Source organism: Manis pentadactyla, chromosome 4 (assembly GCF_030020395.1).
Source record: "Manis pentadactyla isolate mManPen7 chromosome 4, mManPen7.hap1, whole genome shotgun sequence".
Classification (NCBI taxonomy): Eukaryota; Metazoa; Chordata; class Mammalia; order Pholidota; family Manidae; genus Manis; species Manis pentadactyla.
The window spans coordinates 171,733,185-171,746,462 of record NC_080022.1 but is presented as its reverse complement, the minus strand read 5'-3'; the positions used below and the strand labels follow the sequence as shown (position 1 = coordinate 171,746,462).

Genomic DNA, 13,278 nt, shown 5'->3' with positions numbered 1-13,278 from the left:
GAAGGAAATCCTAAAGAACAGAATGGAAATCAATGAAACTAGACAACAAAATCAGTAAAATCAAAAGCTAGTTCTTTGTAGGGAAAAAAAAAAGTCAATAAAACTGAAAGAACTCTGCCAAGCTAACCAAGGGAAACAAGAGCAAATTACCCAAAAGAGGGCATATCACCATATTCCTAAAGAGATCGAAAGGATAAGGAAATACAGTAAAGAGCTCTAAACTCGTAAATTTGACAAAATAGCTGAAATAGACATATTACTTGGTAGTGGTACTTTTAAAATACTGAAACTCACTCAAGAAGAAATAGAGAGCTGCCTCTCCCACCCAGATGACAAACTGTGGCAGCTCAGGCTCAGACCTCAAGGAGGCACCGGCTTCCACTGCCTCAGCCCCTACAGCACGGCCATCGGTGAACCGCTGCCAGAAAGAACAAGGCACAGTGACAGTACGGGTGTCTGGGGCTGGAGGCGCACCAGGGAACATGGGACGCAGGGCGGCGCAGGCTGGAGAGCTGGCTCAGCTGAGCGGGGAAGCTGTCACTGGGCGGTGCGGCATCCTCAGAGGGGGCCGTGTCTAACGGGGTTTACCCGCTGCTCAACACCGCCAGTGGAGCAGTGAGGCCGACGGTGTTCAGCACACCTCCAGTGGACTTCCTGATCGCAGCCGGAGGATTCCACATCTCTACTCCCAGATGTAATGACTGGATACTGCCTGAACCATGCTGGCTTTGAGGCCTTGAACACACATAGAATTCAGCTCATCTCCCTAGCTGCCCATAAATTCATCTCAGATATTGCCCACAATGCTCTGCAGCACCACAAAATGAAGGGAGTACACGTAACCATGGAGGAGTTGACCCCTGCCCTCAGTGAGCACGACATCAGTGTAGAGAAGCCACACTACTGACAGGATTGGTTTGAAGACGGCGGCGTGAGAGGTGAGACAGAGGCCTCCTCCCAAAGCCACATATAGTATGAAAATATAATTAACACAACTAATCCTGAAAGAGCAAAAGGAAAGAAGGGTCTCTAGGAATGAAAGAATATTGAGAGAACGGTGTGAACAATCCAAACAGAACAATATTCATATTAGAGGGGTACCAGAAGAAGAAGAGAGAGAAAAAGGCAAAGTGTCTTTGAGGAGGTAATTGCTGAAAACTTCCCCAATCTGGGGAAGGAGATCGTCTCTCAGGCCGTGGAGGTACACAGATCTCTGAACACAAGGGGCCCAGGGAAGACCACACCAAAACGTGTACTAATTAAAATGGCAAAGATCAAGGATAAGGACAGACTATTAAAAGCTGCCAGAGAGAGTAAACAGATCACACACAAAGGAAAACTCATCAGGCTATCATCAGCCTTCCCAGCAGAAACCTTACAGGCCAGAACGGAGTGGCATGGTATATTTGATGCAACGAAGCAGAAGGGCCTCGAACCAAGAATATTCTCCCTGGCAAGGTTATCATTTAAATTTGAAGGAGGGATTAAACAATTTCCAGATAAGCAAAAGCTGAGAGAATTTACCTCCCACAAACCGTCTCTACAGTGTATTCTGGAGGGACCTCTATAGATGGAAGTGTTCTAAGGTGAAATAGCTGTCACCAGAGGTAATAAAAAATGCACAGAGAAAGAGTACAGAATGCGATACTCAATATATAAAGAATGGGGGAGGAAGAAAAGGAGAGAAAAAGAAAGAACCTTTAGCTTGTGTGTGTAATAGCATACTAAGTGAGTTAAATTAGACTCTTAGATAGTAAGGATGTTACCCTTGAACATTTGGTCACCACGAATCTAAAGCCTGCAATAGCAATAAGTACATACCTATCCATAATCACCCGAAATGTAAACGGTCTGAATGCACCTGTACAAACATGACTCAGAAATGACATGATCATATTCAAAATGGCCAGAATAAAATCCAAAATTTACTGCACATGCTAAAACAAACAACACACACATACACACGCCACTGGAGAATGTGACAAATTCTCAAGGAAAAGAAGGGACACATGCCTAATTTGGGATGCCTCATGTTGTGATTTATCACATAAAGACTTTAGAGCAGCTATTATAACCATATTAAATGTGGTAATGCTTAATACCCTTAAAAATTGGAAACACTATAAACTTCTAGCAGAAAAATAAAAACTACAAAAAAAATCCACATCGAGAAGTTTAGAACTGAAAAATGTAATTACCAAAAATGACAAAAGACATTGCATGGGCTCAACCACTGAACAGAGATGATAGAAGGGTGTGTAAACTTGAACATAACACAGCAGCAGAAATGATCTACACTGAAGAAAAGACAGGAAAAAACATTGGAGAAAATGAATACATCCTTAGAAACTTGTGAGACAGTATCAAATTGTCTAAATTTCATATTATAGGTGTTCTATAAAAGAAAAGAAAATCTTATTTTTCAGGTAAAATATATTCTTACTAAGAGCAGAAAAGATCTCAGCTTTGACAAAAACGTAAATTTAGAGATTCAAGATGCTCAGCAAGCCCCAAACAGAGCAAATTCAAAGAGTTTAGGCCCAATAAGGCGTAAACTCAAAATCAGTAACAGTTAGGCCTGATAAGCCTAAGCATGTCATAATGCTAAAAAGCAAAGATAAACTAAAATTTGAATGATCAGAGAATTCTCATAAAGTACAGTGGAGGCCACAGAATGTTCAACAGTATCTTTAAAGTGAGGAAAGAAAAGAACTGCCAACCCAGAAGAGAATCCTTATCTAAGCAAAACTTTTGTGGAATGAATACAAAAATAATAGAGAGGTTGGGGGAGAGAGAGAGAGAGAGAGAGGGAGAGAGAGAGAGAGAGACTTAGATGATGGAAAGCTAAGAGAATCTGACCTCCATTAAGGGAAATGTAAAATATTAAACAAAAGAAAGCTCAAGCCTATATTACTACCACACAAAATACTCAGAGCTTCAGAGCTAGGAAAATTACAAGGAGTAAAAAGGGACATTACATAATGTTATGATTTCATTCATCAAATTCTAAATGTATACTCACCTGATAAAAGAGCTTCAAATCACACAAAGCAAAAATTGACACAACTGAAAAGAGAAAAGTCTGTACCTGGAACACCACCACCATACACCAATACCACCAACCAACAGGTCCTAATGACATTCCAGTATGTGGCCTGGCCACAGAATGTACAGTCTCCTCAAGTGGGCATTATGACATACACTGTGAGATCACATACTGGGTCATAAAACTAATCTTAACAAGTGAAAAAATCTCAGTTCATACAAAATGTTTTCTGGTAAGAGGGTAATAAACTTAAAATCAGTAACAAAACAGTTAAAAGAAAAACAGGACCTCAAGTGTGGAAACTAAATACACCTTGAGGTAACCCATGGGTCAATAAAGACATTTCAAGGGCAAAGAGAAAATAATATGAATTGTGTGAAAACAGAAATATAACATGAAATTTATAGGAGTTTTACACAGAAATTGAGGCACTAAATCATAGTAGAAAGAAAACGCCAAAGAATAATCTAAGCTCCCATCTTAAAAATCTAGAAAGAGAAAAGCAAATAAAACCAAAGCTAAATATAGAAGGAAATCCTAAAGAACAGAATGGAAATCAATGAAACTAGACAACAAAATCAGTAAAATCAAAAGCTAGTTCTTTGTAGGGAAAAAAAAAAGTCAATAAAACTGAAAGAACTCTGCCAAGCTAACCAAAGGAAACAAGAGCAAATTACCCAAAAGAGGGCATATAACTATATTCAGCTATCACTATATAACAGCTCTAAACTCGTAAATTTGACAAAATAGCTGAAATAGACAAATTACTTGGTAGTGGTACTTTTAAAATACCGAAACTCACTCAAGAAGAAATAGAGAGCTGCCTCTCCCACCCAGATGACAAACTGTGGCAGCTCAGGCTCAGACCTCAAGGAGGCACCGGCTTCCACTGCCTCAGCCCCTACAGCACGGCCATCAGTGAACTGCTGCCAGAAAGAACAAGGCACAGTGACAGTACGGGTGTCTGGGGCTGGAGGCGCACCAGGGGGCACGGGACGCAGGGCGGCGCAGGCTGGAGAGCTGGCTCAGCTGAGCGGGGAAGCTGTCACTGGGCGGTGCGGCATCCTCAGAGGGGGCCGTGTCTAACGGGGTTTACCCGCTGCTCAACACTGCCAGTGGAGCAGTGAGGCCGACGGTGTTCAGCACACCTCCAGTGGACTTCCTGATCGCAGCCGGAGGATTCCACATCTCTATTCCCAGATGTAATGACTGGATACTGCCTGAACCATGCTGGCTTTGAGGCCTTGAACACACATAGAATTCAGATCATCTCCCTAGGTGCCCATAAATTCATCTCAGATATTGCCCACAATGCTCTGCAGCACCACAAAATGAAGGGAGTACACGTAACCATGGAGGAGTTGACCCCTGCCCTCAGTGAGCACGACATCAGTGTAAAGAAGCCACACTACTGACAGGATTGGTTTGAAGATGGTGGCGTGAGACGTGAGACAGAGGCCTCCTCCCAAAGCCACATATAGCATGAAAATATAATTAACACAACTAATCCTATGTGACCAATCCAAACGGAACAATATTTGTATTAGAGTTGGGGAAGTAATTAAAATGGCAAAGATCAAGGGTAAGGACAGAGTATTAAAAGAAGCCAGAGAGACACCGTTTTGGGAAAAGGCTGAGTGAAGAGGAAAGATGTATTTACCAGGTGAAGGCAGGCCTCGAGTTCAATCAAATGCGTTACTCCTTAGGATTTACTCAGCATGGCGTTTACAAAATGTCACAGAATCTTGAAATTAATTAAATACATTTTTTCCCTTTTTACATGTGTTTGACAAAGAGTATGAAGATTTCTTTTGACCCATTGAAAACTACTTCTTTATGGTGGCACAATATCATCATGTTAATAAAAAAAAAACAATCTCCAAACTACATTCAGTATGGAAGGAGTTTTAAAAAGTCAGAGCCTGAGCGCCCAGATCTAGTAAGGCTTGGTAATACTATCAGCAACACAGTCAGCAAGGTCCCCCAAAGGCAGCTCAGCAGCCCTGCTGGCAAAGTGCTCAGAGCCAGTCAGGGCTGGGCTACCCGGACTTCAAGGATAAGGAATCTATAGATGCTCTGCCATCTGTTTTCCATTTTCAGGGTCGTGTCTGAAGTTATCCTAACAGGAAACATACCCCAAAAGCCCCTTGCCGACTGGAAGGAGAAAGTAAAATGGGGTGTATGTGTGTAGGAGAAGCATAGAGAGGGGGAGAGAGGAGGAGGAGGAGGAGGAGGGAAGAGGGACGGAAGGGAAAACAAGCGGGAGGGACAGGGAGAAAGAAGGCAGAAAGTTAGGAAGGAGCTAAGGATGTGGGGAGCCTTCACCAGCACAGAGCCCAGGAGGAGCGCCAGACTCGCACACCCCAGAGCCAAGTCTTGTCACTAAACTGCCACCTCCTCCACTTCCCACCCTGTTTGAAACCTTCCCCACATGCAAAGGAAGACACATGACTTCAAATTGGGACCAGCTTAGGACGGAGCTCTTTTGAATGTGTACAATAGATCTGAGTCATTTGTTCGTTTTGTAAACATGAAGAAATCACACTTTTAAAACTTGCTCCTTCATGACAGTCACAGTACTTGATAATATGCTTAGCATGGAACATTTACCCTTTTCCTTATCCATACCCAAAGATGTCAAGAGGTACAGATTTTTTTCACTCATTGAGACAGGTGTCAATTAAGAGAGAGCTCAGTAGGGAGGCAGAAGCAGGAGGGACAGTGGCCGTGGTGTCTAAAGCCTAGGCCCGGCCACACAGCACTGAGGAGCAGCCCAGGAGAGCATTTCACCAAGGCCGCTGCCTTCCTCTGGGAAACCATCCCACTCAGCTCCCTAACCCCCGAGTGCCCACTCAGTGAATCAGTGGTAATGACCTGTTTATGCCACTGTCATCCCCCCACTGATCTGTAAACAACTGAAGAACAGGGACTATTTTTGTTCATCTCTGTGTCCCATGCATGGCACATGGTAGGGGCTCAGTTTCAGTACATGGAATCCAAACTTGTGGCGTCCTTGGTGGCATAAAATTGCTCCCTAGCTTTTCTGTGGAAAAGGAGTTCTGCATAAGACCTAGAGAAGAGTTCTGGGAGCCATGGATTCAGGAGGGTGGGTCACCTCTAGACCTAGGTACCACTTGGCTCTATCATAAATTGGGGGATACATGCTAAATTTCCTGTTTCTTCCCATTTATTTCATTAGGATAATTAAGATGAGATAAAATGAGGAAAAACTTAATGTATATATCAAAGTAGTAACAAAAACATTATGAGTATGGAGAACCTGGAGGGTGGGGTGGGGGGACAGTTTCTGAAAAGGCAAAGCAGGATGACTGTTTGATCTTGTTTTCATTTGCAAAGCCTAAGGGTGTCCAAGTGTTAGCACTCGTGTTAAGTCCACACGCTTCATTCATGGGCTCCAGATGACAGCCCGGAGGCAAGGGCAAGAAGAGACTGGAAGGCAGGGACAAAACAAAGTAAGAATAAGGAAGGAGTGGAGAAAAGAGGGTCTCAGCACTTATTTTACAGACTCAATAGGAACATAAAAAGGTCTCAAATCTCTGCCTTTATGAGCTGATGATGAGGATGATGCGGTTGGGTCACAGCTACTTCCCTTTTCTTTATTTTGCTCCATTTCCCCTACTCTAGACCTGGCAGTAAACAGGAGACGCCACGGGACAATCAGCACATGACGCCCAACGCTGCAGGACGTGGCCAGCCTCCGACTCCCCAGTGTCTCTGACTACAGCTCTCCTCCTTGGCTAGAAATTCCCTTAAGACGCAAGAGAAGCGTGGTGAGGGAACTGGATGGGGGAAGCCTCCCTCTCTGAGGCCCGCAACTGCAAGCCCTGTGAAGGAAAAGGCAGTATATTCACATAGAAATTTCACAGCAGTCTAGAGAGTGAATAAAGGAGGGAGGCCAAAAATACATGAAGGGTGATGATCAAGGAGGTAGGGAAATTATGTAGGGAAGGTAATGAGCACACTCATTATAATGGTCCTAATTAGGGGAAATGGAGCAAAATAAAGAAAAGGGAAGTTTCAGTGTTCAGGAAAAACTCTGCTGGGCCCATTAAAGGAGCGATGAGCTCCTCAGCCTCTTCACACAGACCGAAGGCCATTCAACTTGACAAAGTTGGTTCAGAATGAGCTAAAATTATTTAAAGAGAATTTTATTTTTGTTACCCAAAGTAGACTAGGTTACTTGATGACACACAGAAACCTCTTGTATCTAATTTTATCATTCTGTTCTCAATTCTAAGTTAAACAGTACAGTAGCTCATGACAAAAAGCCTATGACTATTTCATTCCAAAAATATGATTTGACATGTAGGGAGATCAAAACTGGCAAAGCGAGAACAAGTAAAAAGAATGAAATATAGTCAAATATGCTTCAATTTACAACAGATTTACAGATGAGAGCTAGAAAAAGAAATACTAAAAGTAGGACTTGTTTCTCTTATTTTTCAGAACTAATTCAATTTCCTTATTTTTCAGTTAATGCATAGATGGCAATTAAACTTGATCCTTGTCAGTAAACAGTAAGGAACATTAGCTTTCAAGTTTTAATCTAATTTCATAATGACCGTCTAGAACAACTCTCACAGCAGTTGGATAACTGACTGTGGTTAACCTTCATGTTGTACTGAGAGACTGCAGTATTTGAGTTTATGGTTGCTTTCCTAGCATCAGGAGTAAAACTTAAAGAAAATGTATTTTTTCTTCCTCATTAGCCCAAGGTATGATTCGTGCAACTTTCATTCGGTGAATGTTTGCGGACCACCACTATTTCTGAGGCACAGAGGATATAGAGGCTGGGGACTGAAACATACAAGTAAACCCGTGACTACAGCCTAGCATGCTGGGTACCAGTGTAGACATGAGCTTAGGAGGCTGTGGGAGCTCACAGGAAGGCTCTAAACAGGAAGGCAGGAGGGATGCTGACACTGGGAGGAATCTTGAAGGAAAAGGAGGTGAGATGAACAAAGGCCAAGTGTGAGTGAGAGAAAGCAGGCTTGCACCCATCATCCTCAGCGGGCTTTCAAGAGCAGCAACTCCAACAGGTACAAATACAGTTATGTACACTGTAATAAGTTAAGCAATAAACACCTCTTAAAGTGGTTTTCTGATGTTACTTGGTATTTTAATCCATATAATTATTTAAATGTCTCCTGAAATGTAAGCTATATACAGGCGCTTGACTGCTTCCTCTTCCACCCACCCACCCACCACCATTAACTGAGGGTTTATCATGCCTGGTGGGCCCTGCGTATACCAAGGTCAGAAAGACATAGCCCCTGACCTCAAGGACTTACTGTCTAGTGTTGGAACAGAAAGTACCATTAAAATACAGTGTGGTAAGTAATATGAGTTTCAGCAGTGGGCTCCAGAGGAGAAAGATGATTCTAAGCAGGGTAGGAGGGCTGCTGCTGGGCCCCTGGGTGGGAGTGATCAAGATGCCTTTAGAGACAATGACTAAGGCTACTTGCCATCTCTGTATTAGTTCTCAGTGTGTGGCTCAGGAATGCCAGGGGAGGATGGAACACAGGTAGACCTGAATGACACCAGATACTGCTAAGTAATGACCCTTCCATAGCAGCTAAAGTGACAGGGCACTTAAAGAAATTTACCCTCTCTGCATGTTAATTACAAACATACAACATTTTTTGACAAGATTTCTTAGGGTAAATCATATCTTGTGACGAGGTACTCTGAGCTCTCCCCAGCTTGTCTGCTCATGCTTGCTCTTTATGTCAATGGTAAATTCAGGGCTAGAGCTATAAATAAGTTTTCAGAGAATGCTTTAAAACCCTTTGGTCTGATTTCAGATCCTAAGATGTCCTAAGCACCCCGATGGCCTGATTCAGTCTTTATCAAAAAACCTTTTCCATAAACATCCAATTTCATCATACATATTACTCCTGTAATAAATTCCATTTAAAATCCGACTTCTGACAACAGGCACTATATTTTGAAAGGATAAACAGCCTGCAGGCAGATTTTAAAGCAGAGTTCATAACACTCAGGATTTTATAATGCAGGTTTTCATCTTGTACAAGATTAACTATATACTTGCTAACTTGATTTTTCTTTTCTTTTCTTTTCTGTATTGCTTCTGAGGTTCTGATGAAATGTTTGCTGCCACTGCTAATGAAATTCAGAAAAGGACCATTGTTTTTTTTACTTCGCTTGGGAATTTTGATGCAATAGATGTTTTCACACTGCTGTCAGAACAAATAAGATTTGTTATTTCTAAGTGTAGAAAGAACATAGCTTTTCAAAAGAAAAGTGAAAAGAGAATTCAAGCAAAAGGGACTTAGGGAAACCTGGCAGGAAGAAAGTTTTGTGTTCTGTTGATCTGAGTGCATGAGAAAAATGTTTTTAAGAGCTTTTATATCAAAGGCAATTTTTTTTCAACCAGCATCTAGAAGAGAAAAACACAGTGCCTCGAAGTCAACTGTTTGTTAATTGTAAGAAAATAGTACTTTGGTGGAAAGTGCACCAGAATGACTGAAAGTTCCCAGCTCTGCAAGCAATCAGCTATGTGACCTGGGAGCGGTGCCACTTAACACTATTGTTCTTGACCTTGCCCTTCCTCCAATCTGAGAAAGGGCTGAGAATAGGAAGGAGGTAGACTCTGTAGTTTCAAAAACCATTCAGTTTTAAATCCTCTATCCTTACAGTCATTGTCAAAATTTTGCCCTGAGAGGAATCAGGGTACAAACAAACAAACAAAGGTTTTCCTGACTATTTAGGTAGTTGCCTCCAATGACTTCATTTGATCGTAAGGGAAACCCGCTGCCTTCAAGAGACAATCTATTTGCAAACCAAACTTGCACAACATCCTAATTTGTTACAGAAATAAGTGGCCATTAGTAACTTGGGCCACTCGGCTAGAATCTCTCATGCTCTGCAGTGGATTAGAACCTTAGATCTACATCTGTAGGTCACTGTCTTAGCCACAGACTGGAACTTTCTAAACCAAGTCCAACAAAGGAGCTGTGAGTAAAGGGAATATTCTTTCTTTAGGGAGTTTTTTTTTTAACAAAGTGAGAGTACCGAAAAAAAAATTTTTACTCTCTGAAGTTTTATTTTAGTCATTTTTAAGCCAATAATATTCCAATACTGTGTTGTGGTTCAATGCTGTGAGTGGAAACTGAGAGACAGGCAATTCAACCTTGGATTCCTCTATGGTCCACATGTTAATTATGCTGTGTCATGAGGGCCATGTTCCATCCCTGAGCTGTTATGCTGACAGCCCTCCTTGACCATCAAATCATACTTTTCATCTGTGCATCTCTTTATGTATTGTAATACATAATTACGTTTAACTGTCATGTTATCCTAATCTTACTGATATTCACAGACTAAGTGCTTTTAAGGTGATCACAGTTACTACACAGGCAGAATGAGTGTAAACCCAGTTCTCTTTATTCTAAATTCAGTGCTTTCCTAATGAAATGCCAGAGGAGCAGTGGTTAATAATTACTGTGCATTTACTATGTGTCAAACATGGGCTAAGAGAGTTACATGTCAGGTTATCTTATTCTATCATGATAATAATTCTATGCTGTAGATATTATTACTAACCCCACTTACAGATGTGGAAAGTGAGACCACAGAGAGGTTACATAATATGCCCAAGGTCAGAGAATTATCAAGAAGCACAATCAAGATTCAAAGGCAGGTGGTTTGCTTTACCAACTTGTCTTTCAACAATTAGGCCAGAGTGCCTTCTTATGATTGCATAGCCACCCTCATCAGTTTCCGCCCATAATTTAAGTGAAAATATCTGCAAGAGTCCAGGCCTGCCCAAAATAGCTGGACACTAGAGCTCCGAGTCATGTGTGACACAGGTCGCTGTGTCAGTTCATCCTGTTTTTGCACAGCTGACGATTACTCACAGTGCCCAGGCACAGTGTGCTACATACAGATGATGCACAGTAACTGTGCTGAATGGAACCCAGTGAAAATTACCAGGTCATCATCAACAACGACCGACCTCCTGACTTTTGCAGGCTTGTATCTGTTTTAAAATTAAGAGACAAACGCCTGAGATCACACGTAAGTTCTGACTCGCAAATCAAGGGAATAAGTAGAACAGAGGTTAAGTGTGTGACCACCAACTATATGTAGCCTGCAGACAGGTTTTGTTTAGCAACACATTGCTTTTAAATTTTCAATCAATAGCTAATATTTAAAATTTAAGCTATTTCATTAAAAAAAAAAATTTCCAGTTTCTATAGAAAAGTCGGAAGCTGTAAGACACTAGACAAGGGCATCTGTTCTCTAGCGCATCAATTTCAATGGGAGGGGTTTTTATCCACTTACTTTCTTGCTTGTCCCCAATAGGATCTGAGTTTGCAAGCTATGAGCTATAGAGAATGTGCAAGAAGACTTCTAAGTCCATCTGAGTCTTCTATAATTCTTGAATCACTGTTTCAAAACACACGATAGCCTTGCAGCATACACGGCACATGGAAATTTTAGTCACTTGGCCCCTGAGCTTTCATTTTTGCCTCAGATAGCAAAATAAACTGACAGCTCACACTTAACTTGGTTTAGCTGTCTCTAAAATGAGAATGTCTCCAGTATTAAAGCACCACCACAAAAATGACAAACCAGCTTCGTGTCCTTTCACTGGCTCCAGGTCAAATGACCTACACAGTTTTTTGCCGTGCTCTGCACAGTTGGGGCAAATAGCAAACGGTATCTCACTGATGTGTTTTAAGGGTGAAATGCTATCATTAGCAAAAACTCTGAATGTTTTTTAAAGTCATCTTCATCTACTTGTAACTGTCATAGAGATGTTGGCAAGAAGTTGACTTTGCATTCACTGACCCCTTTGGGGTATGCGGGCAGAGTTCCTGAACAAGTCCGTGGTCTCTGCAGCTATGCTGCTATTCAGGAAGACTGGAGGTCTGTACAGCAGCAGCCAGGGAGGCAAACATGAAGGTGAGAAAGTCTTACATTACTAAACATGTTTATTCAATCCAAATATAGTCACAGACAAACTACACCAGTATAAAACGAGATTTCCCTTACCAAATTTTAGATTTTAGATGTAATAAAAATATTTCCTCCATTAGTCAGTTAATTGCTATTGAATCCTGTGTCTTAAATAAAAACATCTAGAGACATTTAAAGGCTTTCTCCTGTCTGGGTCCCAAACAAAAATGTAATGAAACATACAAGGGGTCAAAAGCATTGCTGCAAGTATATTCAGTATCAGTTTATATTATAATCAGCTAGGCTTCAAATAGAGACTTTCTTTTTTTAAATGAGGTTAATAGGATCATTTCTGAACAGGACTATTTGTGTTACTATCATGTATGATGATAGGGAATATGCAGTGTCTTCATTGTTAAAAAAAATTCCTGCTTGTTAGAAAGTCTGCAGTCAACTCAGCTTTATTGCTTGAAATAAGCAGTTTGCACACAGAACAATAAAACTGTTTAATAGAAGAACATAATAGGCTTAGCAGATGTTGCAATCACAGAACATTTTAGATAAATGGTTTTAAAAGACATTTCCTCAGTTTAGAAACTCTTTGGAAAATCAACTTCAGTTGCTGAATTTATGCACACTCTCTCTGAGGTAATATTTGGGCCTGTTTTTCTCTAGTAGAAATACAAGACTAAGTTTACAATGAACCAACTTCCAGCAAAGGTAGGAGGAAGAGAGTGTAACTACCTTATTAGCTCACATTACCCAAGTTCCTGCTTGTGTTACTAATAAAGACATCTTGGTGGTTTCTTCCAAAAATCATCTTTACCATTTGTTTGCTGAAAGCTTTTGGAGAGTTAAACTGTCACTTTCTTAGTTATGAGTGCTTCAACAATTATTCAACAACCACTAAATGAGGACATAGAGATGGTTCCTGCCTGCAAAAAATTTATGCTTTACCAGGAACACAAAATACAACTAATAAAATAGAGGCTTGTTGTTATACAGTTTAAGCCATTTCTTGCTAATCTGTAGGGAGTGTAAAAGACTGTGCTGGGTTTATTATGTTCATCCTCTGCTAATAAACAATGCAACCTTCAAAAGGACAAGTTTTTTAAGGCTGATGAATGAAGAAAAGCATTTTAGCTCAAACGAAAGAAAAAAGTGTTACAATTTTAAAATGTGGCTTAATGCAAACTATCTACAGGCAAGCATGGAAATCAGTCAACATCTTAAAGGTACATGCTTATTTCCTAACAACAAGGTTGGATGATGTGTTTGATTATTTT

The 13,278-nt window shown here is 41.0% G+C and overlaps 1 protein-coding gene and 2 pseudogenes across 1 annotated transcript in view; 2 read left to right on the top strand and 1 right to left on the bottom strand.

Annotated features, from left to right (window-relative positions):
• LOC130683585 (serine/threonine-protein kinase TAO1-like) overlaps positions 1-13,278 on the bottom strand; it is a 112,189-nt gene that overhangs the window by 54,655 nt on the left and 44,256 nt on the right. The window lies entirely within an intron of this gene.
• LOC118911223 (transcription initiation factor TFIID subunit 10-like) lies at positions 330-1,049 on the top strand (annotated as a pseudogene).
• On the top strand, positions 3,770-7,661 carry LOC130683587 (transcription initiation factor TFIID subunit 10-like; annotated as a pseudogene).